The sequence below is a fragment of the Oreochromis aureus genome, linkage group 11, assembly GCF_013358895.1.
Source record: "Oreochromis aureus strain Israel breed Guangdong linkage group 11, ZZ_aureus, whole genome shotgun sequence".
Taxonomy (NCBI): Eukaryota; Metazoa; Chordata; class Actinopteri; order Cichliformes; family Cichlidae; genus Oreochromis; species Oreochromis aureus.
The window spans coordinates 2654529-2680316 of record NC_052952.1 but is presented as its reverse complement, the minus strand read 5'-3'; the positions used below and the strand labels follow the sequence as shown (position 1 = coordinate 2680316).

General features: G+C 40.4%; 1 protein-coding gene across 3 annotated transcripts in view; it reads left to right on the top strand.

The window, feature by feature from the left end:
• The window catches only part of cdk14 (cyclin-dependent kinase 14), a 222456-nt gene that overhangs the window by 36234 nt on the left and 160434 nt on the right, over positions 1 to 25788 (top strand). Inside the window, exon 1 of one of the 3 annotated variants that reach the window (XM_031742665.2) lies at positions 19391 to 19502. The exons of 1 other annotated variant lie outside the window; for it this stretch is intronic. The gene's annotated coding sequence lies outside the window, so the exon portion shown is untranslated. Of the gene's footprint in view, positions 1 to 19390; positions 19503 to 25788 lie in introns of those variants that run through there. One more of the 3 variants, XM_039619838.1, reaches the window with a different exon arrangement.

The window sequence follows — 25788 nt, the reverse complement described above, 5'->3', positions numbered from 1 at the left end:
TTCACAGAAGTATCTGTTTGAAGCGCACAGCAATGGATGAACCTACTCTGTCGTTACACTCGGCATATTCTGACTGTTAAATACTCTCAATGAAATCAGCTTCTGCATACATACCTCAGCACAATGAGACCACAGATGACTGAGGTGGCCATATGACAATCTTTTTTTTTCTTCCTGATGCAGAAAGCTAGCAAAGGCTGCTTTGTTGACAGGCTCCCTTGCTGAATCTGAGCTGCCAACAAAGGATGTCTTTCATCCTCAGTGGCTGCGTTGCTATCTGCAGGAGGCTGCAACCTTCCCTTATCTAGCACCAGATAAAGCACTTTGTCATTCAACAGTTTACTGCTACCAAAGGCTTCTTCCCTCTCAAATGGAAAACTGTTTGAGATGCAGTGCAGTACAGAAATGTGCACTAGCCTCAGCCAATTGAATCTTAATTCACACCAGTTTTTTATTTCTCTTTCTGGATGGAGAAATGAATAGTCTTACAGGGATGCAGTAGATCTAATGAAGTAGTTCATTTTCAGCGGTAATTTGAAAGATGTTCCTAAAACTATCTGCCTTCTGCTATGGGAAAGCCATATACTGCTGTCTTTCTATTTATCCCACCTTCTTATGAGGAAACAATTTGACAGAATGGAAGCAAATATAGACTTCAACGGCAAACACTGGATTTCTGAGGCTGGACAAAATATTGGCCTTCAATTCAGTTTTATTTATATAGCACTAAATCAAAACATCAGTCACTCAAGGTGCTTTATATTGTAAGATAAAGACCCTACAATAATACAGAGAAAACCCCAACAATTAGACAATTATTCCTACTGCCCCCTATGAGCAAGCACTTGGTGACAGTAGGAAGGAAAACCTCCCTTTTCACAGGAAGAAGCCTTCAGCAGAACCAGGCTCAGGGAGGGAGACAGGGCGAGAGACGCACTGTGGAGGAGAGCCAAAGGGTGGTGAAACAACCACCCAAATATGCAAAATAATCAGTAAAGTTTTTTTGGTGTGTCGGTGCCCATTGCCTCATAATCTGTCCTTGCTCCTGGCTAAATCCAATCTTAAATCTGTGAAGTAAATTTTAACAAAATATGACTAATGTATGAAAAAACATATCCATGTGTAGCTGTAGACATCAGAACATCAGAGAGTATTTCTGTAGTTTTAGAAGAAACTGCAGTCACATCCAATAAATGTGCATTCTACTGTTGAGTCCCTGCTCTTGCTTTTTTGAACTAAAGTTATGCGACTCTCGGAGTGCTAGCACATTTTTCCACTATCAGGTCATGAGAGGTCTTTCTGAGCTGTTTGAGGGTGTGATGCTATGAGTGATGTCATCTTTGATGTATTCACCCATACTCCCTCCTAAATACTGAGAACAGAAATGCTCAGGGGAATACAAGAAGAGACACTGAATAGATCACTGCATGTGTCCTACATACTGTACTGCTGTTGTCTGCTGCTGCCCTCGCACTGTAACTACTGTCAGGAATAAATAGTGCTTGTAACACTGTTACTATTAGATATACGGATGTAAGACAATGAAAGGAAAAATCTGTAACCCTGATGCTTTCAGTGAGGTGGTCTGATGGCTCTGTTGCTGTGCAGGCATGTTGTCAGCAGGGGTTAAAGTGGGATTTGGCATCTGGGGGAACCCTAAGGTCGGGTGTAATGGTACAGTGTAGAGAAAATAATTACTGAGAGTTCAGTCACGTAATAATTGTGAGCTCCAGTAGAGCATTTGTCATGTTGCTGCTCTGACATCTGCTGCTCATTGTGATTTTAGCCTACTGAATTCACCAAAATATAACCAGATGTTACATTCCTTGTATGACTCATTTCTGACCCTAAGGCAGTATAAAGCTAGTATAACAGGTAATGTAATCACCCATTGACCATGAACACCACACCTTCTCTGCATCAGTCCAACATAATATATTCCTGTAAACTTTACCACAGTACTGCAGCCTAACCAGAGCACCCTGCACTGCCCCAAGCTGTGCTAGACTGCCGGATGTGATGAGTTTCATGTGACCTTTGAATAACATTAACAACACATCTCTTGTATATCCAATGTTCAGCAGAAAAACAAAAACCTCTAAAATGAATTAGTGCTTTATAAGATCTAAATTTCCATTTTATTAAAAATGACTGAAAAGTCCATACCTCTGAAAACTGATCATGTTTCTCTTTACATCTGTCTCCATCTATGAGAGAGACACTAATGTTTTTATCTCTCTAGGAAATACAGCAACTCGTCCTCTGTGGTGCTAGCACAGTTTGACACTGAGGAACTGTGAATGCAGTTTTCACATCTGCACCTTGAATGCATCACAGGAAGGAAAAAAACTGATGTTTTCAGGGTGTAAGCAGTTAGTGTCAGTGGGGGGATCCGGGGGTTTCTCTGTGAGTGCCACATTCCCGTGGTGGCGTGCTCGCTGCTCGCTCAGATTTAAAGTTAAATTTTTCGCTATAGAAAGAAGTTTTCTTCCCACGCAGAGTGAACAGCGGACGCTGATGTTTGTGTCACTTTTTACAGACTAAAACTTAAAGTAATGTGATTACTTCCACACTTTAAACGCTGCATGGTCGTACTCTCTCCATCACTCCATATTATCCATTGTTGATCTGCACACGTCTGTTACCACAGACGTCACACGCTCGGACGCCATCGTCATGAAACACTCTCACAAACAAAATCACGGTTTAGTAACGCAGTAACGCAGCAACTCAGCATGGTTATGGGAAAGTAACAGTAATCTAATTACTTTTTTGCAATAGCAATTCTTTACATTACTTATTACTTAAAAAAAGGAATCGGATGCATTACTGCCCATCTCTGTTTGTGGGATGTCATTTTCTTATTACTGAGCATGTCTTTGTGTTGCAGCGTATAAAAATCTTAATTTGCTCATTTTTTATATATTAGCCGAATCAGATTTAATTAGTCATGTGGTGAAGATGCCAGAACATTATTCTGTAGCATTCTGGCCCAGTTTAGCTCCTGATCACGGGTCCTCTGTACCCTCTGTAAGTATAAATCGATTACTCGTCCAGACCCAGTGTTGAAACATTTCTATTAGTTTTTTCAGATTGGATACAGTATTAAGCTTAATTAGGATCAGATTAAGATCAGTAGTATTCATTTTCTCACTATAAGAACTATCCATGTTAGATTAAAGATAGTAGAAATCATTCTTTTATGTGTAAGGCATCGTCAGGCTTAACTGAAACATTGATTTCCAAACTGTGTCAACTAAAATTTAAGAAAATAAATGTAAATAAATAAATATATCCACAAGTATTCACATTTTTAAATGTTGTTTATTTGGTTTTTAGAATCTACACAAAACAAATGAAACAACAACTAGCCCCAAGTATACTGTGTTACTCATACCTGTAGGGAAAGGTAATCCCCGAAAAACAACGTCAGGCTAAGTAGCTCACATCAAGCTAAGCGTGCAGTCTCACCACTAATATTTATCTTGCAACAAGACTTACCTAATGAGCCAAAACTCAGCTTACAGGCTCTGTGGCAACTACGACCAGTGTGGAGCTTCTCCCAAATGTGCCAGCAGCTTAATGATAGCAAACTAAGGATGAACCCCTGTTTTGTTTCAAGCGGCTCCAGCGTACAACAAAAGGAGCCTACACAAGTATACTAAGTGCTTTATTTACAAAAGACAAAAGAAAAGTGAGCAGATCTGTTGTGTCTACTCGGATGATTGAGGAATGAACCTGTGCAAATTAGCTCAGCTGGATAGGTTTCCTCAACACCACCCCAGAGTCACATGATCTACAAAGACACGCCCCCAGAGTAAAATAGATACTCTAACCAGTAGATGGATCTCTTTAACAAACGGATAAAATGTGTTTACTAATGCCATGTTTCATTTGAAGTTGGATGAGCGAGGATTTGTTTTGCTCTTTAGCACGGTAGACGCAATCATGTACTACTAGCAGCACAATTCTTGTTTAGTCTTTTGTATGTGCTTAAAAAACTAATGCAACACATTCGCATTTGGAGCCTGGTCCGTCTCTGTGTGTGGCTTATTTAGCGAGTCATCAGTACAGAAGAGTGGCAGTTCTGGTTACAAGTTCTACTAATGTTTATGTGCACTGTTGCCCTCTTGGATTGTTGTAAGCTGGAGTTGGTGGGGTTGCACCAACTTTCCCCAAATTGAGGGGGAGTTCCAGTTGAAAATTCTGACTTAAAACTTGGAAGTTGTGAGTTTAGATGGAATGCATTATCATCGCAGCGCTTCCTCGGCTCCACCCCAGAGTCACATGATCCACAAAGACAAACTGAGATGAGCAGATAGAGGAAGTTCAAAATAAACAAAAATGTATGATAGTTTATTTTCACTGGGGAAATGCTCAAATGAGCTGAGACATAAACCTTGGTGGACATTCACAAATATGAATGGCACACTGGAAACACCAGGAAATAGATATGTTTGCTTTTCTACTTGAACATTTTATACAACCTATCTTAATTACCAATACAAATGTTTTTCTATTCTGATGTTCACACTCCACTCAACACAACAGAAACAAGGATTCAGTATTTTGCCCAAGGGTTCTTTAGCACACACAGGAGCAGCCATGAATTGAACTAACAACCTTCCAGTCAGGTAGAAGACCTGCTCTGCTACAACCACCTGGTATTCTCAGGTGGTCTCCCACCCAAATACTACCCTGGTTATCTTCCAAGGCCGACTGAGATGGCATGGCTATGCATAAGGAATTATGCCATGTTATATTCAAGATGCTATAATCAAGCCCTTTTGGATATTTTGTTTGGAGAGGTTGGGGGGCATTAGCTGGGGGTTTCTGTTGACTCTGACTCTTTGTCCATCTTTGCATTTGGTTTCTAGTCTATTTGTTGACTTGTGTTAAGAGGCTGCTGGACTGCTGTTTGGAGGTCACTGACAGATTAGTAGAACACTAGTAGAAGAATAGACGGCAGCATGGCCTCAGTTCAGTCTTAAACTTCTAATGCACTGATGAATCCACTGTCTTTGAAGGAACAACCTGTAGGAGACTCATTGCCATCTGCTGGCCAACATAAACCTTAGTCTTGCTACATTCAGCTCATCTCCAACAGCCTATGCTTCTTCAGTATTCCTTACAGTGGTGCCTTTAGTCACAATCAAGGCTGTGAGACAACTCTCTAAAACCAGTGTTTGGCTTTGTTGCCATCAGTTCCCCTGCTTTCAAGTATCTCCATTTTACTCAAGTCTCAAAGGCTGCTTGACTGTGTGGAGTTAGCATTCAGGCCAAGGTCAATCCAGCTTTAGAAGTCAAACTTCTACCGAAGCCCACGCTCTCAGACTTTAGCACTGTGTGCAGGTTCACTACAGTAAACCGTGAGCACTAATCTGAAGGCCCGGAGCAGTGTGCTTAGTGATGAATAGGGATTACAGCGCTTCTTTGAATTCTGCAGCCGCCATGCCTGTTTCATGCGCTCACGTTGTATCATCCTGCTGATTTGCATTCTGATGTTCGTCAGCAGCACAAAGCCACGGTTTATCCCTCCCAGTGAGCAAACAGCAGACTTGTGAGCTGTTTGACCACTGCTATGAAGAAGTAATAGTCTGGAGGCTCTTCCCCTCAGGACAATCTATTGTTTAATGAATTAGTCCTAAATTAATTGCGTGGCTGGGCCTGTGAGACAAAATGTTTTTCAATAAGCAGTTTCATTTCTCATTCGCAGTGTGTTAGTGATTTGGTCTGCTCCTCTATTGATCTGCAGGGCCCAGAGGTGGCGGGCAATGAGAACAGCACTACAGAATAACAATGACAGAGTGATGGAGGGGCGACGCTGAGGCTCTTCTCCTTCTGGAGAGAAGCCAGAGGCATCAGCGGGATCCTAAATCCTAATACAGTCAGTGGGAGGGAAGGGTTGTGCACAGATGCGCTAAGTTCAAGGGGAATTTAGGCCAAGCAGGGGTGTGAATATCACTGAGCATTTGTCCACATGCACAACCACACATGCACACGCACAGACACTGACACAGAAACTCATATAAACAGCTGGAGTGCTGCAAACAGCAGCTGGGCGCATCATCCTCTCTAGGTCATTCACTTCTCCGTCATGGCCGGCGTTAAGTGGATATGGTGCTTCGGCGGCGTTATTCGCTTTTGTCCTTGTCAATTGATTGGTGCTTTTCTCCACCAGGTAGGTGCTCCTCTATTGGCTTTGAGGTTTTTTAACAAAGGGGCGTTCAAGGTCAGGAAAAACTGTATCTTCTCTTGCAAACTCTGTAAAAAATCGAACAAAATGCATTTCACAGCTTAGTGTGTCTGTGCCCATGCAGGGTGTAGAGCCAATTATCCCATGTAGGCAGCGTGAGGCATGATTGGACTCCGAGTGTGAACACACTGGACTCATTTTAATAGCCACCTGAGGCGGACCCTGCCGCTCTGATCTCACTGCCGACTTTTCCAGTTCAGGTTTAACTCCGGTAATAAAATCTGGGTCCTCTGGCAGCTTGTGTCTCTGCTGACCTTGTTGACTAAACACAAAGTTGGTAGAAGAGTTTGCTATTGTAACTGTCCTCCCCATTTAGTCTCCCTGATAGGTATTTTTATATTAGTTTTGTTTCACATTTTGATTTGACCTAAAATGACCTAATGTGCTGATAATGTGATAGCAACACATGCTAACCTGACCCTATGAGCTAGTTTTACTCCGCTTTCCATATTTGGATGTTCATTGCTTCAGCTAGAAAAGATGGCATGACAACATTTAGTAACTAAAGGGTGGACATAGCTTCTGTCATGTCACCGAATGGTTACAGAATGGTTACTTCCATGCTGGAATTTCTGGTGCTGGAAGTCTTTATATTCAGGTGAGACAGTGTAGTACTCAGCTACAAGATGCTAGCAGGCATGGTTAGCAAGCTACATCCACAAACAGTACAGTGCACAACATAGATAACTGCTAGTTAGTTTTAAGTGGTGGAATAATTAAAATAGTAGAACTCTACTCACCAAAATTAAAGTAGAAATGTGTTTTTTCAGTGACCTAAAGTTAATCAGGTAATCATTAGACGTGCCTGCGTTGGCTAACACTAGCAAAAATCTATGAACTGTACTCTTAAGCAAGAGGAAGGAAATGATTTGTGTCAAGATCATATAGAATAAATAATATAACAGAAGAAAAAGAAGGAAGCAGTCAGATCAGTCACTTAGATGGTTGTGGTTATATTTAGTACTGTTGAAAAGTTTTGAGCCACCCTTCGTTTCTTTAGCGTACAACAAGGCAGATTTTGTTGGAGTTTTTTTCATGAAACACCGGTAGGGATGGGTATTGATAAGATTTTCACGATTCCGATTCCATTTTCGATTCTGTTTAACGATTTGATTCTTTATCGATTCTCTTATCGATTCTTTTTAAAAAGGAGAACACTAAGGTCGATTAGCTTAGAACTTTGTTTTATATCTTCTCTTTGAACAAGACAGAAATTTAGGAGTAACATGGCCTTACAAACCCAACAGTGAGATCTTAAGAGATCCACAGCCTACGGCTCTTCAATGGGGTGTCACAGGGTCCCCGGGAAAAAAAATTGTAAATGTAAAATAATAAAATAAATATTCTTCTGTAGCAATAACAAAGTGTAACATAAATTATTCTGTAGCAATTACACAAGAATATCCAGTAATGTCCCTGCCTACAATTAAACACATTCACTTACGGAAAACGGGGCATCTGCTGTGGCAAATGGTGCAAGTTTTGACCACAAACTTAGTCACTGCTCGGTGACATTCGCTCTATCCTGGCCTGAAAAGAGACGCTAACGGTGGACTGCAGCAAGAACAGCGGCGCCAGCCAGACTCTGTCTGTCTCATCATGGTCACCTAAATGCACAGTAATGGCAGGTTTTGTAATAAAGCAGATAACGCTAACATAATATGCACTGTTAGCTAATTATTTACCTGCCGCATTAACGGGAGAGGACGTGCAAACGTTACCGCTGCTGCTGCTGGGTTGAGATTCACGAGTCCGGAGTGGAATTAAAAACATGACATTCATTTAAGGTCATCGCGTGTTTTGTGAGCAAATGCTTTTGCATATTCGTAGTGTTTCCTCCTTTAAATGAAATATCTACTTTGCAAGTATTGCAAGTTGCCCTGTTGTCATCCATTCTCGTAAAGTATAACCAAACTTTTGAGCATTTGAGCCGCTTAGGCGCCCTGCCAGGTAAATGACGCTCCGCAACGTGGTGACGTCATTCGGGGCGACTGGAATCGATAAGGGAATGGTTTGCAAAAATGGCAAACAATTCCAAGGAATTGAAACAGTGGGAACCGGTTCTCAACAAGAACCGGTTTTCGATACCCATCCCTAATTATGTGTGACAGCCTTTCATGACACCCAAGGTGCTCCAGGTCAATAGTTCACTGCTCTCATTGTTGCTGTATATCTACAGTTCAGAAAGAAGAGCCGATACATGTTGGACTAGGTTTACACACAGTGGGTATAAACTATTAAGAAAGAGACACCAGAGAATGTATTCCCCTTTTTATCATCTTTGCAAGAGAGCTTGGTTAATATTGTCATTTATTGCAAAGGATGATATATAGGCTACATGTAATCTGTAACTAGTGGAGGTGAGTGGACAGATTACTAGGACTTCTTTTTTTAGGATTTCTTTTTTGATGCTTTTAAATACGTAAAATTGCTAATGGCAACAGAAGGCTGTAGCTTTTTAAAAAGGGGGACCGAGCTTTTCTTGTTGTTTGTATCTATTATTGTATGATCTACTGTGCAATATAAAGCGCCTTCAGGCGACTGTTGTTGCGATTTGGGGCCATATAAATAAAACTGAATTGAATTGAATTGAATTGTTGTGGCCTCCAAATTATGGAATAAGTTGCCCCTCCATATTAGGATGGCCCCAACAATGGAGATTTTTAAAACACACCTTTTTTCTGAGGCATTTTAGGATTAGCACCAGAGTTAGCTTCTAGTCGGTTTTTCGATCTCTTTTAATCTTCTTTATTTTGTTAATTTCTTGTATATTTTATTGTCTATTTTTCATGTTTTACTATTTATTTATTCAGTTTTATTTATTATTTATGTATTTATTTTATTTTTTATCTTTATTTGTCTGTTTAATGCATGGCTTCTTAACTATTATCACAGCTTTTTACTGGAAAGTACTTTGTTGTTGTTGTTTTCAAAGTGCTCTACAGGTAACGTTGGATTGGATGGTCTCGAGCAGTAGTTCTCTGTAGGCATTCAAACTTTTCCTTTGTTTTTTCAGTTCTTTTCAGACTTTGTACATGACCATTTTCAGACAAATCATTTTTGTGTGATTGTTTGTCAAGTCACGTTAAAACTAACCTCAAGCATGAAAAAGGCAACCAACTGAAGAGATGACCTAGATAATAAACAGAACCGTCAGCTTAGATAAGAACCAATTTTAAATCGTATCTTTTGATACTTTGTTACTAGCTGCCAGTTGGAAAAACACATTTTATTCCCATTTCTCTAGCTGAAGTTACTATAAATATTAAAGATAAGACATAGGGGAAACAAATCTATTTTTGGACCAACAAGGGGATTTCCAGATAGCTATCAGCAACATACTGTATCTTAGCATTGTGTGCATTGTGCCTTTGAAAAATGTAAGGAAACTGGATAAATGAAGAAAGAAAGAAAAACTGGCAGATCTGAAAGTTATGTACATCAAAGACCTGAGAGATGCATCTGAGCCTTCAGCTGATCCATCTACTGTTCACTGGAGCCTCATCAGGAACGGTCTCAGGGAAAGGCAGGCTGTGAAGAAGCCATTATTAATAAAGGCAAACAAGAAAAAAAAAGCTGAAGTTTACCAAGTACACAAGTGCTAGACTGAAATAACAGTATGACTTAAAGAGTGATAAATTCAAATTTTAAGTTTTTGGTTTAAATTATTGTCAATATGTACGGAGGAGGGCAGGAGGGAGGTAAAAAGTGACTGCTACAGCAATCTGTGAAAGACACTGTAGGCTCTTTCATGCATTTCAACCGGTGATGCTGGGAATCTTGTTAAAACTGATGGAATTATAAATGCAGAACCAGAGACATCAGATTTTGATCCATCATGCAGTACCATCTGGAAAGCATCTAATTGAAAACAGCTTTATTTTTCAGCATGAAAATGATCCCAAATACATCATTAGTGCTGTAAAAGCATACCTGGATAGATAAACATAGAATAAAACACTACCAGTAATGGAATGAACACTGTTGAAGATGGATCATCGTGTCAGCATAGAACAAAAAGCAGCTTAGAAATGTCCTTCAAGAAGTATGGAAAATGCTTCCTGTAGATTAATTAAAGAAATAACAGAAAGAAAGAGTTCAGGTGGCATGGAAGAATAAAGTTGGTTATACCAGTTACTAACCTTCAGACTCTTTAGAACTGTATAATAATATAATATGTTATTGCACCCATTTCCCATTTTCCTACAAAAACATAAAAGAACAAGGGGTTTCTGAAGATTTTTGCACAGTACATTATAATCTCAACCCTTCGTTTCCAAGTTTAGTTTTTTTCAGAACAGCTTTTAAGTTTATTGAAAAACAAAAACAACTTATGCCTGTAGTGGTGGAACCACAGGTGAATTTGAGAGGGTCCAATCATTTTTGGAAATTCATCTGCAAGTTGAAGACATCATAAAAATTTAGGCCACAGCCGAGTGAATCTTATTAAAAGGCTCATATAGGGCTGTGACCAGCAGAAAGAATCTGTAAACTTGTCACACAGTCAGAATACTCTCTATGTGCAGACATGGTACTTCTTGGTTCTGCCACTGTTTGTAATTTGTGTGCTGTGGTGTGATGTAGGTTTTAGAGGAAAATCAAAGAAACAGTGAACCGTTGCGAAACAAAGAAGGAGCTGCAAACAGTTTTGGGTGCATAAAATGATGTATTCTACAGCAAGCTTTGCCTTCAGGCCAAAACTCAGATTTGAGAGAACTTTTTATGGCTGATTTGAAGCCTCAGCAACAAAAAAGAACTTTAGGACCTCACATGATCTCATCATATGACTGCAACCCACAGCTACAAAGCGACCAATCAAAGTATGTCAGGAGCTGAAGCGGTAATAGTGTGGTAATAATGTTATGACATTTATTTCGTCAGTCATGAACAGATGGAGAATCATTTGGTTTTGGGAATCAAATCTGAACCTGATCTCTCCCATCTGGCTAATGTTAACTAACACAGACGGAGTGTTCTGTTGAACCAACACATACATGCTCAATGTGCCACTTGTAACGTTTTTCATGTACTAAATGCTTTAATCTAGAAACGTATTCTGTGTGAGTCAGCAGTGAGCAATGGTAGCGAACAGTAACCCAGCACAACAGACTCCAACAAAAACTCCCTATAAGGACAGAAGTGCTACTATAGAGTTTAATATTATTGTTAGCTAAAGAAGGTAGGTTAGCTGCTGCATTGTTTATCTAACAATTTATATGTGTTGGTTAGTGAGCGTATGTTAGCTAATGTCAGCAAGAAGCAAGCCCATTTTATCTCATAACACTTTTTTGATAACTTGGGTGTCAACAGAAAATTTCATTTGTCATCACTACAGCTGTTAATCTATGAACATTCCTGCTAAAAAAGACAAATTGCAGTTGGTCTTACAAAGCAAATAGTGTCTTAAATGGATAATGTTGTAAATTCATTTAAATCTGAGCGCCTGTCCATAGTTTTCACAGTCTTTTAAATTAATGCACGGATGCCAAATAAATCTTGATGACGTTGAATGATTACAAATGTTTGGAATCACGTATGTGGGTACATTAAACCAGAACTTTTAAAAAGAGGGTAAAATGCTAAAACAAATGTATTTCTACAAGTAGTCTGTCTGACTGGATGAATAAAGAAATACATTCATTCCATTCAAAAGTAATTAATGTTGAGGCTAATAACATTAGTTTATCTCTTGTCTCTCTTACAGCGAGTGTTACAGTATCAGATTTCAAACAGGCATCCACTTAAACCTGATCATGTAAAGTCCCTCAGGTCACTGGAGACTGAAGAATCATAGCAAGTATTCAGTTCAGAACAACAGTCTCACATCTGGGCTGCCAAGCAGAGGACCAAATACGACTGAAATGAGTTTTTGATGGATAAATCAATACTGGTCCCCCACTGTGCTGGTCCCGCCTTAATGACAGAACATTTGAGTGGTGAGATCAGGTATGGTCTATACCCTATAAACTGTTAACTGGCTCTCTGTGAGCCACTTGCCTCATTGATAAAGCTGCTGATGAACTGTGGTAGCCTGATATCAAATTGGTGGAAAGAAATGTGCCACTCTGAAATCATGTGACGCCAGAAAGCTGGACTGGACTATAATAATTCAGTATTATTTTAAAAGCTCCCTAAAATGTCTTCAGTTTATCCAGAAATCTGCAGTGAGACTTCTGAAAGGAACAAGAAAGAGAGCGCGAGCGTGTTCCTCTCATATTGACTTCTCTTCATTGGCTCCCTGTTAAATGCAGAATTGAATTCCAATCTTTATGTTACAATATAAAACTCCTTGAGGCTCCTTGTTTCTCTGACTCGATATTAATAAACTTGAACTGAACTGAAATGTTTTTTATTTGTATACAGTAGGTCATACGATTCATTTTCATTTATATTTTGGCTCATGGGGTTTTCATCATTCTTATAGTCCATCCAGGAGGATTAATACGCTTCTGGATGGCCCATAAGAAGTTTGGTTTGATGTACCAGCTGAATGATGTGTTGCAGGACATATTTCCATCTGTTGTATTATCAGAGACATCAAGTGAGAATTTCTGCTGTTGTAGACTCTGATAGCAGCTCAGAGACGGAGACAAATGTGGAGAAATGTTAGCAACAACAATGTGTGGGCAACGACCAAAACATGGCACGCTGTTGTCGTGTACACCTGTTTCTTCCCATATAGTTGTCATGTATGAAGAAACTGATGTTTTGTTCACATCTGATGTCCTGTAGTTGAATCATTACCAAATGACAGAAAAAGTCTTTTTTGAAAGTAATGCATTCCTCAAACTTTTTGAGCAAACAATTATTGTAAAAACAGAACAAAGACAGTTTATCATCTGCCTCCCCACACCAGAATTCACTGTATGATGAATAAACTCATTTTAGGATCAGTCATGAAACGTGAGACAATGGTTGCTGTATTTTAACAGAGTTACGTGGATTTCTAAAATGCCAAGAGCTAAAATTGATCCCCCCTTTGGCAGGTTCAGTAGAAACTAAAATATAAACTAGCTGAAAACTAGATATAAACAAATGTGTAAATAAATACATACATACATAAGTATAACAATGCAATAATAAGAAACTTATTGGACCAAATAAACCATGCACAATTGTTATAATGTAATTTTGACCATATAATGTATGCAGATTTAGGTTCCTCTATACAAATATGTATACAAATATATATGTTCAATGTTTGCTTTTGACGGGTTTTCACTTCAGATTTCTTTCCTTGCAAGTGATCTGAAACATGTATACTTTGGTGAATCTGTTGAATATCCCCACTGTGAGGAAAAGACTGAAAATTCTTTACTTAAAACTGTTTCATACAGTCCCGATCAAAAGTTTAAAACCACTTGAAAAATGGCAAAAAAATCATATTTTGCATGTTTGGATCTTAACAAGGTTCCAAGTCGAGCTTCAACATGCAACAAGAAGAAATGGGAGTGAGACAAAACATTTATTTGAACATGCAATTTATTGAAAACAACACAGGCTGTTTTATAGCTGATCAAAACTTTACGACCACATGCTTTTAAAAGGCCAAATCTGTGCGAAAATGTAGATTCATTGTCATTTTCTGTCAGGTAGTCACACTGTCATGATGTTCTGATGGCAAAAGCAAATAAAACATTCCCTTTTTGAACGTGCTCGGGTTGTTGAACTGCGTAAGGAGGGTCTCTCTTGCTTTCAGTTACTAATCTCTAATCTGAATATCATATCGATGCTGTAGCCTCTTAATGTCGCTTCAACTCATATTCTCTGCTCATCACACGTTCAGGTGGGCTTTTCATTATCTGCAAGCGTTCACCTCTTAACCCCTGATAGCCTTACAGACACGTTAGAGTTTCTGCGTTCGCATGTTAGCTGGGCACCACTTGTGTTCATCATCAGTCAGTGCTAATTTTTGGTGACCACATAAACTCTTCCACAGAGACTTCATCAAATGCAGACCCTCCCTCCTTCAGGTGGACTTTAAATGAGTATTACAAAAATGCGTAACAATGAACTCGACCATCCACACAGTTTGTATGAGTGTGTTTTTATCTGCTTCGGACCAGAGTCAGGAGACCGTTTTCTGTGCACCACTGAATAATGAATGACCTATGGGCTTTTCACCCCAGCTCTACGCTGTACCTCCCTGGTATGCATTTAGCCTGAATCTGTATACATGTGCATGCGTATGTGTGTGTGTTAGTGAGGCTATTTTTATGGGGTTAAATCCTGTTAAAATGCAAATAACCTTCATTTTTCTGGTTTTAAGTGATTGCCGTCTGCTGCAGGTTTGAAATTGACTCCATTTTCAATCCAATCTGAGCCATCTTATTGTGGATTTCACACTTTCCTGCCACACTACGACACAATAGATATGGTGTGGTTCCTGTAGCAACAAGCCTGTCAGTCAAGGTCATCCATGATGGAGAGAAAGAGAAAACATGGGGAGGTAGGGGAAAGGGGTGGTGGTGAGTCTGAGCGAGAGTCCTAACAAAGAAAAGCTGTGCTGTTTGATGATGTGTATTTGTGATGGAGAATGTCATGATTTGGGAGGCAGCGTCTCCTCTATAGGCACTGATGGCACTCGTGAATTTAGGAAAGATGTTATGAGGGTCCACTTCAAAAGCACTCTGAGCTCACGTTGCCCTTCTCTACTCCTATAAGCACTCATTTTTCAATTGATCAGTAAGTTGTTTCAGTTGAGTACTCATTGCTGTGGTGCTGTTACATTCACTTACAGTCATACATTCATCTGTCTTCATCTAGTGGTTGCTCAGAGAAATGACATTGTCAGACAACAAAACTGAAGCAACATAATCTGCTTGATGATCATCTGCAGCGTTACTGCACCACTGTACAGCTGGCTTTTGGTCACGAGTTCATCAAACACATTTCACTTGATATTTATTGGATCCTAACTTTCATGATGATGATACAGTATTGAGCTGAAACATTAACAACCCAAATATGATGCAATGCCAGTTTTGTGCTCCAACATTCCTAAGCCCTGGACTCCAAAAGACCTCCCACGGTCTGTGATTACATGATGTTAGCAATCATTAGATAGATCCTTAACGTCTGTAAGCTGGAGGATCAGATCAGGCTTCTCCCACATTTGCCCCGACACCCTGTTGCTGGTTCATAGTTTAATCGATCCTACTGTTAGTAGGTGCTAATTGGAAAAAGTACACAAACTTCACATTTTGGCCAAAGAAATCCTTAGATGAAGATTTCGGAACTACTACACATCAAACAATCAATCACAAATGCTAATTCAGTTTCTATGCCTTACACAAAAGGTATGTAGGGAGCAGCACAGGACCCCTGCACCATACGTAGTAGGTAACACTGACAACAAAGAGGCTACTGATTGAGATAATGCATATCAGAAAGCATTAAAAGAAGAGGTTGGTGGGGGGAGGGTTGCAAAGTGGCTTACAGGGGACAGGTTGAAATAACAAGCAATAAACAAGAACTGTAAAGGGTTTATTAACAAGAGCCATAGGAGTGGCTACCACACACAATTCATCAGTGATTGGCCCACAGATTCAGTCTACTATGATTTTGCTAGTAATACTGGGTAGTAATCAGTAAACATTCTATCCTTGTCTACCTGTTTCATGCCCCAAATCAAAAGGGTGCCTGTCCTAGTACCTGCAGTCAAACCCCATTAAAAACCAAACCAGCTCTAGTCTCAACCCCATCTATGAAATATAAAAACCCCATTCCTCCTGGACTATGTCACAAGCACTGCTTAGAAGTACAGGAAGTACAAGCTGAGATAAAGTATATTTATAACAAAGTAAAGGATGAACATCAGACACGTGCACAGCAGCATATTAATCAGGAGCTGTGATCAATATTCTAAATGCATTAGTACGACTGGATAAATGCAATTTGAGCGGTGTGATCAGATTATACAGTCATTATTTTATGGTCATGTGACACGTTATTATTTACAAAGCCTTTATTAGAGAACAGTCACATTTGTTGCGTAAACCTGTATCCATATTTATAGGTTGTTTATATGCGCAGCGCAGCAGGTATTATATAAGCTAACTCAGTGAATCTGTAAAAAGGACGGTCTGTTCATTGAAGTGGTAGTCAGACCTGCACCAGTGGGATATGAATGAAATATCCTGAACTGTCAGGTGTTCTTTGAAACACCTTTGATGCCGTTTAGGAACTGGTGAATTTACTATAAGCAGCATCAATTGCAAAAGTGGCACGCAGTGCTGTTTGACAAAGTCCGCACAGAGCAATCCGAGGTGCGGCTCTCTGCTCTTTAATTCCCAGTTTTAGTGCTAATCTGACCCAGCTTGTAGACTCATTCGGTTTGACATGAAGGCTCTTCATTTATATGTCCTGATCTGATACCCTGAACCCCCTACTTTGGAGCATTATGTGTAGGGATGGGTATTGATAAGATTTTAACGATTCCGATTCCATTTTCGATTCTGTTTAACGATTTGATTCTTTATCGATTCTCTTATCGATTCTTGTTTTTAAAAAGGAGAACACTAAGGTCGATTAGCTTAGAACTGTTTTATATCTTCTCTTTCAACAAGATAGAAATTTAGGAGTAACATGGCCTTACAAACCCAACAGTGAGATCTTAAGAGATCCACAGCCTACGGCTCTTCAATGGGGTGTCACAGGGTCCCCGGGGAAAATTGTAAATGTAAAATAATAAAATAAATATTCTTCTGTAGCAATAACAAAGTATAACATAAATTATTCTGTAGCAATTACACAAGAATATCCAGTAATGTCCCTGCCTACAATTAAACACATTCACTTACCATCTGCTGTGGCAAATGGCTGCAAGGTTTTGACCACAAACTTAGTCACTGCTCGGTGACATTCGGGCCTGAAAAGAGACGCTACCGGTAGACTGCAGCGACAACTGCCAGCGAGCGCCAGCCAGACTGTCTGTCTGTCTCATCACGGTCACCTAAATGCACAATGGCAGGTTTTGTAATAAAGCAGATAGCGCTAACATAATATGCACTGTTAGTTGATTATTTACCTGCCGCATTAACAGGAGATGACGTGCAAACGTTACGCTGCTGCTGCTGGGTTGAGATTCACGAGTCGGAGCGGAATTAAAGACATTCATTTAAGGTTATCGCGTGTTTTGTGAGCAAATGCTTTTGCATATTTGTAGTGTTTCCTCCCTTAATGAAATATCTACTTTGCAAGTATTGCAAGTTGCCCTGTTGTCATCCGTTCTCGTAAAGTATAAACAAACTTTTAAGTGTTTGAGCCGCTTAGGCGCCATGTTTCCTGCCAGGTACGCTCCGACGTTCCACAACGTGGTGACGTCATTCGGGGCGACTGGAATCGATAAGGGAATGGTTTGCAAAAATGGCAAATGATTCCTAGGAATTGAAACAGTGGGAACCGGTTCTCAGCAAGAACCGGGTTTCGATACCCATCCCTAATTATGTGTGACAGCCCTTCATGACACCCAAGGTGCTCCAGGTCAATAGTTCACTGCTCTCATTGTTGCTGTATATCTACAGTTCAGAAAGAAGAGCCGATACATGTTGGACTAGGTTTACACACAGTGGGTATAAACTATTAAGAAAGAGACACCAGAGAATGTATTCCCCTTTTTATCATCTTTGCAAGAGAGCTTGGTTAATATTGTCATTTATTGCAAAGGATGATATATAGGCTACATGTAATCTGTAACTAGTGGAGGTGAGTGGACAGATTACTAGGACTTTTTTAGATTTCTTTTTGATGCTTTTAAACACGTAAAATTGCTAATGGCAACAGAAGGCTTTAGCTTTTTGATGAAATAGTTTATTCTTAGGCCAGTCAAAATTGCTAATTCTAGCAGAAACCAGGAACTATCCCATCATGCCACGCAACCTATCACAGGGCAACACAGAGAGACAGACAACCATTTACACCGAATTTAGATTACAGCCAATTAACCTAATCCCACTAACTGCATGGCTTTGGCCTGTTGGAGGACTCAGATACAAGAGACACCAGGCACACTCCACACAGAAAGGTCCCCGCAAGATGGGGAGTTTGACCTTCTTTTCATTATGCTTTTACCACTCCATCATGACATACTGTTTGGTTTTGTGCATAATCTGGTGGAGTCTGCTTTTCATTATTTTCTGCCATATATATGGTTCTAGTGGTGGATATCCATATTAGACATGGTCAAAGTTTCAAATAACTCAGTACAGCTGATCCCTGAAGCCAAAAGCTCAGGCTCTGAATGCTTGGTTTCAGCAAAGTTTTTCCCCTCGTGGTTCTGTTTGACGTCATAGAAAGTCAATATCAATTCATCTCAATGGAATCATCCATAACATGCATCTGTGCACTGTTTATATTCCTGAGCTGTTGAGGTGTTTAGTTTTAGAGGGGCGGAGACCATATCAGAGCATATCTGAAGGGAAAAGACTTTTTTAAAGCTAGACAATGTTGCATTATTCCAGAATGAGGTCTAGATTACGTTTAGGGAAGGTGTCAGGTGTATTCTTACCCTACTCATCTCACATCAACATCTTCCTGCTATGGTGAATGCTTTGGGCTGACGAAGGACCTCAGCTTCTGGTTTCATCGAAGGGGCTGTAGCCCTGTAATCAACACAGCTCATCTTCATTTTACCTGGCTCAGCTCAGATTCTCTCACACACACACACACACACATGCACACACACACACACACACACACACACACGTTGTGGCTGAATCACGGTAGTTTCAACTGGCTTGCTGCTGCTGCTGCTTTAGATACTGTTTGCTTCCTCATACTCCTCTGGGCTGTACCATCTCAGAGCAGAGCAGGGGTCCTCAAGGATTCCAGGATGTCCTCGCTGTCAGGCTCTTTCTCTTCTGTGTTGCTGTGTTGCATCCATTTGTAACAAACGCCTCCACTCCACCACCTCCTCCATCATCGCCTCCCTGTCCCCTATGAGCCACAGAGCCTGCAGTCTCCCAGGGTACTCGGCCAGAAACAACGTAGCCTCCTAATACCCTGAACCGTGTCTAATTTCACTCCCCCCTCTGCTTATAGTACAATCTCATCATTTCCAGCTTGCAAAGCGAGCGGAAGAGAGGGAAGGGAGAGAGAGAGCGAGAGAGAGTGAAAGAGAGCGAGAGAGAGAAGCAGGGAGGGAGGGAGGGCGATGTTTTGAGCTGGTTTGCAGGAAGAGAGGTTGGCCTGAGTGCGTTCTGTCTGCTCTTCAGAGGCATCCAGGTGAGCTGTTTCCTCCTGGAAGGTAAGAGCAAGGCTGAGATTGGCGCTTGTTTTGTCCTGCATCCCTTGTCATCACCCCCTCCCCGCCTCCACCTCCTCCTTTCTTCCCTTGCCTCAGCTGCATCCCTTCTGTTCGCGTGTGTGTAAATGAGCATGAATAGTATTCCCCAGACACACCACACATACACACGTAACACTGCACAATGTACAGATGTGCAAGGGCGTCAGCATATGTGCATTTAGGGGGAATGGATTTGATTTATGTGCGAGCATAGTGTGCGTACTAGGCTTTTTGTTCAGAACGGGAGTAATGATAGGCTGTCATACTGGCATGCATGACAGCTTGAAAGTAGTCCACCTGAGTATCAGTTTGTGTCAGTGGGGAGGATGTGATGAGGGACTCTGAGGATAGAAGGGAAGTAGCGAGAAGACAGTGAGTGTCTGTGCCAGTGTGTGTCTGCAGTTTTCGCAACAAAGTCAAATCTTAACGTCACTACTGTCAGCTCCCCTCCTTCTTTCCTTCACTCCCCCCTCCCTCGTGCTAATAGGTAGCATTTCCGTTGTGGCGCTGAAATGGGTGCTGATGTGTACTCGTCTAATGGACGGGATGTTCCGCTGCAGCGTTTTTCTGCTCACTCTACAATATGATGTCCCACTTTGGGCAAATTTGCAACACGCTCCTCTTTTTCCGAGCCCAGAGGGATGGAATGTGGGCATTGTGGGGTGGATGAGCGAAAGGGGGAGAGAGAGAGAGAGGAAGACAGCGACAGGCCATTTACCATCTGTGGTAGCGTCTCGTGGATGTGTAGCGAGCCTTTCTGCAGGGCCATATGCAGCTCCTTGGGAAGACAGTGGGCCAAGCTGTTAGGAAGAAGAGAGAATAAGGAAGGAAGGCTGAAACAAGAGACGCAGGGTGTAATCTGTTTGAGAGCATAAGTTTCAGAATAAAGAGCCAAATCCAGAGTAGTGTCCTCTTAATGGAGAAGCTTGAAAGGCTGTTCGTGCTGCACTCAATGAACCGCATAAGTGGAGGCAAACTTGGCTTCCTCTGTGTTTATATGTCTGCAGCAATACCTAACTGTGCAGCTCTACTTTACTTACTGTGGTCAGCTCCACTGTGACATCACCTATTGGTTTTGACTCTGACATGTCGGTTTGCGGGAGCCAGAAGTGACTATATTTGGAGTGCTGAGTAGTATAACTTAGTACTTCATCCTGTGTAACTACCCGCGTACCTGCCAGTTAGTACTAAGTTACAAACTAAAAAAATACTAAAATTTCGCTCAACAAAACTTATACATAAACTTTTTGAAGAGCAGTGGATCGTTTTACAAATAATTCAATTAAAATACTCCAAAAGGTGTTGACAGCAAGTTATACACAGTCTAGATGTCCAGTTAAGGTACTGAACATAGTGAGGTCAGGCCTAACAGACATCCGTGTTTCTGTACCAGGCTGTGAAAACATTGGAGTCTGTGGGGATTGACTTGCTTTTGGACCTAGACTTAAGTGGTCACTTGAGGAAACTATCTGGCACTTCTGCTTTGGCTTCATTCTTCAGCCAGAGCAGACAAGCCACACAAGACTTTGTAAGTCTTGGCTGTAAAAAACAAAGGAGCAAAACAAACCAAAACAAAAGGATGTTATTTTGAGTGAGTCAGTATGTTTGAACTAATGATCTAGGTCAGACTAAATGGCATCTACAGCCAGCAGTATCCTTTCCAAGAACTCCATTCCAACATCACAGATGAATCCAATGACAGACAGTGTTTCCTCAGAGTGAGCTAGCCACAGGTGCAGTATATATTAGCCTCACATTAGGTGTATTGTGATAAATCAAATCTTGGTGTAATCCAAGTCAAACCCAGCCCACTTTCGGGTCAGATTGGGACCACGGATCACTTGCTTATGCCAGTATGCATCCAAAGTAGCTACATATTATAATAATGCCTAAATGTCTCTTTTTTGCTGTTAAAAGTGTGATTGCCACATTGTATGTTTGGAAGGATATTGTTGTACTTTTAAAGGCGTTAGCATGGCAAGCACTTTGTGGGACTCTAACTGAGGCTGTTGCTATAATATGAAATCTTTATGTATACACCTGACTTCAGTTAGAACCAATGTTCCCTCTAAGCTGTGCACGTGCGCAATTGCGTATGAGGGGCCGTACAAGCCAAAATTCATTCTTTCACTCTCACACACATACATTCTTCTCTCACACACATATATTTTCACTCTCACATACATATATTTTCATTCTTTCACTCTCACATACATACATTCTTCTTTCACACACACATATATTTTCACTCTCACATACATATATTTTCATTCTTTCACTCTCACATACATACATTCTTCTTTCACACACACATATATTTTCACTCTCACATACATACATTTTCACTCTCACATACATACATTCTTCTTTCACACACACATATATTTTCACTCTCACACACATATATTTTCACTCTCACATACATACATTTTCATTTATGCATTCCTACATTTTGCTCTCATTTACATGCATTCAATATGCATTTAATCTCACAAATAATATATGTATGTAAGAAGAGAATGCATACATGTCAGAAGAAAATATATGTATGTGAATGAAAGAGTATAGTGGAAACGGAAGGAGTTTAATGGAAACGGAAGGCTGGGTGTCTGTACCGCTGTGATTGGCTGAGAAGTCACTTTCAAGTGTCTGACAGCATGGAGGGGGGAGAAGAAACTCGAGTTCTTCAGCAAGCTATCGGGGTGTTAAGAAATATTTTATCATCTCCTGAAACGGTCACATCGTTGTCCTCGTCACTTGATCGAGATGGGACGGGCTCAACTTTTTTTTTTACGTGCGCTCAGAATAGTGGCACAAAAATAACGCCACAGTAACCCAGAAAGGGTAATATTACAAACTCCGCCACTCTGTGCTTCTCTGCCACTGCCTCGTTTGAGTTTTGGACGAAATGGATTCTGAGATATTGCATTTCGTCATTTCGAGCTGATTGGAGACCAGAACAGCCAATCAGATATTTTTTTGCATCCAAGTCTGTGATTGGCTGGTTTTGTGGCACAAAAATAACGCCATAGGTCACAAAATAAACTTTTAAGATATTTTCATGCGAGAATGGTGCTGTGTAAACTTCAAATATCTGCTTGATTCATCAAGACATCACATATTTCCATAAGTGCTCTAACATTTTCGGAGATGCCTGTTACCTATGGCCTTATTTTTGTCCCACTAGAGCACGTAAAAAAAAATTGAGCGCACGTAAAAAAAAAAAAAGTTGAGCCCGTCCCATCTCGATCAAGTGACGAGGACAACGATGTGACCGTTTCAGGAGATGATAAAATATTTCTTAAAACCCCGATAGCTTGCTGAAGAACTCGAGTCTCTTCCCCCTCCATACTGTCAGACATGAAAGTGACCCGCGCGTGCTTCTCAGCCAATCACAGCGGTACAGACACCCAGCCTTCCGTTTCCATTAAACTCCTTCCGTTTCCACTATACTATTTTCATTCACATACATATATTTTCTTCTGACATGTATGCATTTCTTCTTACATACATATATTATTTGTGAGATTAAATGCATATTGAATGCATGTAAATGAGAGCAAAATGTAGGAATGCATAAATGAAAATGTATGTATGTGAGAGTGAAAATATATGTATGTGAGAGTGAAAATATATGTGTGTGAGAGTGAAAATATATGTATGTGAGAGTGAAAATATATGTGTGTGAAAGAAGAATGTATGTGTGTGAGAGTGAAAGAATGAATTTTGGCTTGTACGGCCCCTCATAATTGCGCACTGCTGGCACGGTCTCTGCGCACAGAAAATCTGCGTTGCGCACAAAAAAATCTAACCTGAATTGAAATTAAAATTAATACTTTAACAATCCTGTTTTGCAGTGTTAGTCAGTGAGTGACTGGCTGCTCCTGTATGGGATTAGAACGATGCCACCTTATCCTGTAGTCCAGCCAATAATGCGATTCACATTCGTATATACGCAGCTAATCAACGTCGTTAACAGGCTATGACAGCGTCCTTATGTGCCGACACCGGTGTTTAGCTAGCAAAGCGGCGTGGCTGATGTGCAGTGAAGCCACGTTAATGACAACGTGTACAACGATTGGAGATGTGAGCAGGACAGACGGAACAACTGACGGAAAAAGTGTGGACTTTATACCAGTTTTTAAATTGTGTTGATCGCCACGTAAAACCAGAGTTATGATAAAAATATCTGCAATGTTTGGTTTTCTTCCTGAATACTGTCGTTGTTTATATTTACTGCGGAAGAAACGGTAAAACGGCGGCGTTTTATAAGGAAAACGCTCGAAAGCCTGTGAGCAAAAACAAAACCAAACCCCCACCCTTTCCTATTGGTCGAAAAAAGTACCGTGTCGACCAATCAAAAAAATGATATGGCAACGTGGCATCTAGTTGTTAAGAAACGGGGAAGTTTTAGGAGTGACGGCGGTGTTCTGAGATGTGAGAGATTTGAGACGTTTAGCGCAAATCTTGTGTAGTTAGTGTGTAGTTAGTGTGTAGTTAGTGTGTAGTGTAGTCAATAGTTTTGTTGTGTGTGTCAGAACAATGAGGCGGCTGCTGAGTGTTACAGGTGTTACAGCAGTGATACATCTGCTGTTGTCAGGCCTGCAGGTATCAGGCTGTTGTTCTCCTTTATCTCATAGTGGACAGAAATGATTTTTGGAGTGGCACAAATAATTTGTGTGGCATCAGATTTGATGTAGAACAGCTGATTGTTCTGTAAATAGTTTGAAATGTTTATTTAAAAAACATTTCAAACTACATTAAAAACAAAAAAAAAAATAAATAGCTGCAAAAACTTTGTAGTTTCCCAAACTGAGTTACTTTTTGAAGAATTAACTATATAATTAATTGTCCAACATTGGTCATTATATACTGTATTTTGCAGACAGAGTCACAGAGTTCCCAGACCACAGACTCATAATACAAGTCAGAGCTTTATGAAAAAAAAAAAAAAGAAAGAAAGTTTTGTTTTCAAAATTGGAGTTCAAGTTATTTTACTTCCAGTAGTGTTAACATACTACACAGGTCATGAACAGGATTTTTTAAATTTTCATTGTAAGTGGGCTAAAGCAGTTAATTAAAAGTAGTCTAACATAAATGTAAATGCTGTAATTTGATTATTTTAATAAACCATGTAACTTGGATGGATTCGATGCTGGCGTGACCACAGTGCACACGTCTGATGTCGCTCACAGTGGTCCAAGGGACGCTCAGGGAGTTTGTGTGTTCGCTCAGACACATGAAAAATTAGAGGGAACATTGGTTAGAACATGTGTTGGTTCTGCAGAATTGTTTTGACTTACTGTCCAATGAAGAGGAGGAGAATTTTATAGTTGGACATTAGTCTGGTTGTCTAGTCGTGGTTCCTGTTGCCCTCTGTTTCCTGCTCTGGGGACTGTACTGTACTAAAGTTGAACAGTGTTGGGCCTATGTGCAGATCCACATGTTGGACACTGCTAAAACACAAACCATGTGACTGTGACAACTTTAGTACAGCTTCATCCTAAGAGTAAGCATCACTGTATGCCTCAAGTATTTGGACAAGGAATGGACATCTCCTGTAGTGTTTATTGATGTAAAAATAAGCTTGTAAAGTTGATGCTTCTAAGACAAACACTACCTCTGATCACGGGTTAGATACCGCATGACCATATGAGCTAAGGTCTGTTTAGCTAAAAAGGTTGGTTGCTACCTATATTTAAGGAAGTTGCAGTGGATATTTCCCTGACTATAATCCTACTGTGAGAGATGTGCTGTGAGAGGACTGGCTTTGTGAGACTGAAAACAAGCACAAAAACACAGCTTCCAAGCAAAAGCTTTTCTTACCCTGTGTTTGTACCAGCAGTTTGTCTTAACCTTGTCCTCGATGAATTGCACCCACTAAGACAAGTTTTTGATTGTCCAGGTTTGTAGGTATTACTACCAATACCTGAGCATTAAATAAATCCAGAGCATCAATATTGTCTGTACCGGCTCCTAGAAAGAGAAGTAAGGAATGGTTCCTTCAGTGTAAGACCCTCACCTAGGCAGGTCTCTGACAGCGAACATGATGTTTTTATTCAGATGCAAATCCCTGGAGATGGAGTCAGTGGCACGTGGTGTGATTCATATCATCAAGTGGCTATAAAGTGAATGTGTTTGCTTAAGTGGCACTTGTGCTAATGAGTCAGTGGTAAATGCCCTATTAGACCTGAGATCTGCAACTAGTAATGCTGTTTTGTTATGCTGATTTCAAGTGGACTGTTAC